This window comes from Electrophorus electricus, chromosome 18 (genome assembly GCF_013358815.1).
Source record: "Electrophorus electricus isolate fEleEle1 chromosome 18, fEleEle1.pri, whole genome shotgun sequence".
NCBI classification, from domain to species: domain Eukaryota; kingdom Metazoa; phylum Chordata; class Actinopteri; order Gymnotiformes; family Gymnotidae; genus Electrophorus; species Electrophorus electricus.
In genome coordinates this window covers 11,589,325-11,595,537 of record NC_049552.1, presented here as the reverse complement: position 1 = coordinate 11,595,537, position 6,213 = coordinate 11,589,325, and the positions used below count along the sequence as shown (strand labels likewise).

The 6,213-nt window shown below is 42.6% G+C and overlaps 1 long non-coding RNA gene across 1 annotated transcript; it reads left to right on the top strand.

Annotated features, from left to right (window-relative positions):
- Positions 1-1,031: 1,031 nt before the first annotated feature.
- Positions 1,032-4,449, top strand: LOC113570081. Its single transcript, XR_003409862.2, has 2 exons — positions 1,032-1,281; positions 1,422-4,449. It is a non-coding gene; the product is annotated as an uncharacterized LOC113570081 (long non-coding RNA).
- Positions 4,450-6,213: the final 1,764 nt, after the last annotated feature.

Genomic DNA, 6,213 nt, shown 5'->3' with positions numbered 1-6,213 from the left:
AATAATCAGTGTACTGGCTGTTTAGCCTATGGGAAGCATAGTGTAAATTTTAAAATATATTTTGCTATACTGAATTACAAAATACAAATATCTACATCAGTATTTATTTATTTTTATTCATTTGTTGCATGTGTGTTTGTCAAGATCCATTTGAATGTAGTTTTGCTTATCCTGAATGCAAGAAAGCTTCTGGCACAGACTGAAGGTCATTGCTGCATCTTCACACCTGAGTGAGAGGGTTTGCTTTCCACGCGCACACGCATCCACACCTACTCACACACATTCACACATTCTAAAATGAGAAGCAGGAGAACCATAAGAAAATGCTGAATTTGTAGTAGTCTTCTCACTTTCACTGTTCCTAAATGAAAGAAGAAAGAAAGAAAGAAAGAAAGAAAGAAAGAAAGAAAGAAAGAAAGAAAGAAAGAAAGTGCGTCTGTAGCATTAGTGCGTCTGTAGCATTTTGGTGACATTTTGTGAACTGTTTGCCCCTCTACCATAAAAGTCCTTTTCAGTAGAATGTCTTTGTGGTTGTTGATCCATGAACACAACATTTAATCCCAGCCTCTGATCTCTATGTAATGGCCTGGCAGCCATTCCAGCGAGAAGTGCCCTTGTTGTCCAGTGTCTCAGATTAGAAAGGAACGACATGGTTCAGGCAGGGGAGGTAGGACTACTTTCATGTTTTAGGTGTACTGCACTTCATGAAATGTTCGGCGTCCTTTGAAACAAAAAAACATTAACATATTCAGTTCAGTAAGCATAAAATGCTGGTGTATAAAATAGCTCAGAAAGTTACTTCAGGGTGTATAGGTTATGATTAGAAATGCGTTTAGGTTTTACTTAGGCAATTATTGGTTATGTGCAGGTAAAACTAAACTCTCACTACTGTTCAGAATTGTTAACAGATTTGTCAGATTTGTCAAATTGCACAAACAGATATCGTAGATGTGGGGGATATCGCCCGAGGGGAGGTCGCACACACACACACACACACACACACACACACACACACAGAGGGGGGGGGGGGGTGCATGCAGGAAGCTCCCCCGAGAGGGCATGTTTTTGTTTTGTTTTGTTTTTGTTTTTGTTTTTTACAAGGTGCTGGTCAGAGAGTATAGAAGAGAAAGTGGTGAGACCGGATGATCGGTCGTACGGAAAATCTTCGAACGTCAGCCCAAATCAATACTTACGCGCTGGCCGGACGGAGTGCTGGTTTTCCGCAACTCAATGCCAGGCGTGATAACGACCTTTCTCGTGCGGGTCTGGACGGAGGGAGAGGTTAGTGCGTTTTAATCTATCTGCTCTTATCCCTTCCGTCTCGAATCGCCTGAGGATGATGCTGGATATAAGCATGGCTGTGACTAGCGCCGGCCCCACTCGTATCAAATACGAGTTTGTTTTGGTCCCACTTCATATAGGAGTCGCACACCGTGGGTGGAAATCGTCCTCCACAAGGCTCCGCATCACAACAGATGGATGGATGGACGGACGTACTGTACTTCCAGTCGAGAACTCAGCAAAGCCAGAGGAGCTCTCCAGCATGTCCCCCATTAGCGCAATTACTGATAATTACTGTGATCAACCGACCTGTGCTGATGTGAAGAAGTCGGATACAGCCACCGTGTGGAGCTGCTACGTAGGCGTGAAATAACTTTAGCGTCGGAATAGAATTTGTTAAATAATGATCGTCAAACATAGCAATGCTGCCAAACAACTCCAAATTAGATGTTATTGAAAATAAATAAATACTGTAATGTACTGTATTGCTGGATTGTATTAACGTTTACTTAAAAGTAAACGTTTTCGAAATCTTTCACAAATTATGTTCTCAGGTTTATCTTGGCATTGCACATAGATCTAGCTTTCCAGCGAGAACGGCACTGGTGCAGTTTTACACATTAAAAAGGCTCGAATAAGATCCAACTGATCCAAAAATGTGTTTGTCCATAAACATAATGAAGTATCACTTGAAGCTTCTTGACCAGGAAAAAAATATTAACATGTTCAATCAAGTGTTTATAATCTTTGTAAGCTAATTGTGTCTGATTTGGCCTGGTGGGCTTGCAAAACGAATTAGGCTAATTACGAAGAAACATCCTTCGGACTTTTACTACATTAACTACATAATGGTTTTATGTCCATTTTCTGCCTCATGCTTTAGGAATATGCATTTCATTAAAAAAAAATAATCAGACCGGCTAACGAAAACTTACAACATTGTTATATCCCACATATCAGAATTGTCTTTTCACTGATTCTGCCAGTTTGTCATTAGTCCTATTTGCATGTTTAAATTTCAACTAAGGCCGACCTTCCTACAGATTACTTCTCGGTCCTCAGTTTCATGTAAACTTAAAGAGTAGCGTTCAACTAACACAGATGCCGCTGACGACTGATAGGCCGAATGCGGCTCCACTGTGTCGTCTTTCCTCTGCCCTGAAGGGACATTTGGCAGCCAGTGCAGTCCGAAATCTTGCCTGCAACGAGATTCACTAATTAGCTCGGCAAAACAACCAAATTAATAAATGATCACAGAGTTTGCGCTGCGAGCTTATACCAAGGGAAGAGATGATATGACTTAGTCAACTGAAGCAGCCTTAGATTTTTTAAAATCAATGATGTTTCAGGACGACTGCGACGTTGCTGGTGCGAAAGGAGACCTCTCCTGTGTGCCAGTTAAAAGCAGACAGATGCGTTTCTAAATCGAGAGGCGAACTCTCGTGAAAACCAGTCGCTTCTTCATTTGCACTACTGCTCGTCAATTATAAACGGTAAGCGCTGTCACGTCAAGCGCATGTTTATTTCATGAACAGCAACCCTAATGAAAGATAAGAAGTGTTGACAGGCCTGTGAAAAATGAATTACACTCCTCGTTTTCATTCCCTGAGATAACCCGAAACCGAAAATTGCGTTTAAGAAAATAACAGTTCACTTGGACGTGTGGCTTAGATGCCCGGCACACCCTGTCCTGGCATATTTAAATACTCTGGCGATTTTACAGTAGCCTATATTTGAGTCATGTGGTACTTCGATGCAGTTCTATGGATCTGATAACATAGACATAGGATACCTCCAAAATCACATAGTATACTAAATAGCATGTCAGAATGGCTATATTTGCAAACTTAAGTCATTATCCTCACATGTGACACTGATTCAGTCAAGCGTCCAAAATGTGCCCAAACTATTTGCTCACACACATGCTCATAAAATTGTATCGCAGTACATTAGTAGCATGCAGTATGTAGTTTGTGACATTGGATGCAGCCAAAGTGTTGCAAACGCCTACTCCTTGCTGCACGTTTCCAAGCCTCCTGATCCTGTACAACATTCTACCCTGAGCGGAAGCAGGCCAGCCTGAAGCACGGCTGCATGGCAAACAGATGGACCCCCAGTCTGATTCCTCTGCTTCCTCTTTAGCATGGGGGCAGCCTAAGTTAAAAACTGGCTTTGGTCATAATAAAAGTGCAAGGGGGAGGTCAGGTGGTAGCACCATGGAGCTGGAAATGTCCGTTCCTGCTGAGCAGACATGAGGAGCAAACAGTCCCCAGATCCTAGGTTTGGGTTTTCCTCAAGCGGGGAGGCATTGTGCATATTTAGCAATGTAACTTGGGCGGGCAGCTCAAAAAAAATCACGCCACCTATTGACTCATCTGCTGAAACAGACACTACTGCATAACTGGCAGTGTGTGATAGTATCTGGTACACCAGTACAGCTGCACAAGGCAGACAGACATTACACAGAATCCCAAACCAATGTATTTTTTTATTAAACAGTGAGTAAAAGGACTATTGTCAGAACAGAGGCTCAGCTGTAATGAGTGATGTTACCCACCCAAGACTAGACCGAGTTTTCTGGTACCAAACTATTCACATCTCTTTGGCTGGAATTATCATCTGATTACACTAATATACATTTTGTCTGTGCTATTCTTGCTTTCTTTTTTTAACAGTTATCCTTTAAATAGCTGTCCTTTAACACTAATGCACTTGCATTTTCTCAGAGTGTTTCTTATATTGTGCTGTCCCGTCTGAGAGTGATTACTCATACTCATCTCTATTATCTACAGTGAAAACCAGAAGCAATGGTGCAGTTACACAAGTTTTGTTTAGTCAGTTCTGTTTGTTGTAATCTGGCAATTGGATTTGAAATGAAACAATGCTTACAGGTTTATAATGCATATCTTTAGTTCTATTTTGAGGAGTTTTATGTATTAATTACAGCCCTTTTAATAGACAGTTGTCATATTCCAGGGGGATCGTAAGTAATTCAGGGGACTTTAAATTCTCAACACCATTCTGGTAAATCAAGCAGTTGCTACATTAATTCTGAGACTGCATGCTGAGTTTGCTGTTAGTATGATGTAGTGCATATAGAGCTTGTCATTGATACATGATGTGATGGGGGAGGTGAGGTTAAATAAAGTCAGCCAGCTTTGCTCGGTACTTAGTGTCTTCTTCGCGTGTCTCTTGCCTGAGCTATAGCGTTACAAGGACCATCCCTCTTTCTAAAGGCCTATTCTACTCCAAGCTTTTCTTGCGCCGTCACCTCTGCTACAGGTTAATCTTCATCTCATCTGCACGTAAGCCTTTGTGTCAGAACTCTGCAAGCTTGTTGAAGACTTTTGTAGCCACCTAGCATTTCAGTTCTGGAAGCTTAGCAGTGGATTAAGTCTTCCCCTGAACCATCTGAAGTCATGCTAGTGGTCTGTTATCTTAATGATAGCCTAGAATATCCATGCCTACATCCTAAAAGCATGTTGTTGATTTGATTAATGGCTATTATTCTGGACTGGAACCATTCTTCCAGTCATTTGTCACTGTACAATATATTGTTTGCTACTGCTAAGCTCACAACTACATTTGGGCAGGTTAACTATGTGGAAACATTAGATTTTTGACTTACCTAAAGTTTTATTCAGGACTCTGGTTGGCTTATTTTGCTTTCTGCCTCATGATGGCCTGCTTTTCTGTCACAGCAGTTAGAGCTTGGTGATAACACCAAGGTCATGGGTTTGATTCTCAGGGAGAACCTGTACTGTCATACTGATAAATATGTAAGTTGCTCTGGATAACAGTGTATGCTGCAAAGTAAAATGTTGCACCTGGTGTAATGATCATATGTTCAAGAAACAACCGGGGTGTCAGTTGTCCAATTAATTGTGTTTCGGGTTGGGTGTGTAGAAAGGAATGTGATTCCTAAATAGTTCATTCAGTGCAGACATAAATACCACTGAATTCGAGCTAACGTTCTGCACTCTTCAGAATCACTTGTTCTGGAGTACAGAATCTAAACAACAAAAGCTGCATCCCTGTCCAATTATTTACAAACTAAACTGTGCTATTCTGTCTTGATGTGCATCGCTTGCAGAGTCACGTATTTATGTACTTCAGAATATCCTCTGCTACACTATAATGTTAAATAACAATTGGAGATCACCTTGCACTGCTTACACGGCGAGCAAATCCTGTCAGTCTTCTCTCGTTCCATATAGCTGTCCTAATGATGCGTGCGGAGCGTTGCACTGGGCTTCTGACAAGCTCCGCGTTTCTGACTGGCAGCTGCGTGTGGGTGAGGTGTGGACCTGCGCTCGGCTTGCCAGAGCAGGCCTCACTTGAATGCCGCTACATATTTGATGTAACTCACATCCGTGCCGCAGACAAGCAAGCATACGATGTTCAGCGGCACAGGAAAGGCCGAGCGCTTTGTATTAGTGCAAGGCGGTTCAGAAGTAAAAGGCGGGGGACTGCATCTTTCTCCTCCACCAGCATGGCGGAAGAGGTCGGTGCTCGCGGAAAAGAGGAGAAACTAAACTAATCTGGCGACGGCTGTGGAAAACTGGGAGCGGTTTGCGGGGAGGCTGAGTAAATAAAACCGCTGGGGTAAACAGAGCAGAAATCAGGTCTGTAATATGAGCTCCAAACAGAGCACCGTGCTGAGAACAGCGTCTTTATCCGGATGGCAAACCGATCAGTTTGTCCTCCCTAAATCAGCATTTATTGCAGCAGCTGAAAGTTACACCCCTGAGCTGCCCAATTTGCGTGTTCGTATTGCGACACCACGCTTCTCTCGCTCATATTGCGACCGCTTTTTTTTTAACCCGGCCTTGATTGTCGGCCTGCCGCTGAGGTGTCGTTCATGCAGCTGGGCGAGGAAGCATAAAGAGATCTGCTTTTGTCTCCTGTTTTACTCTCCAGCTCTCGCAACAG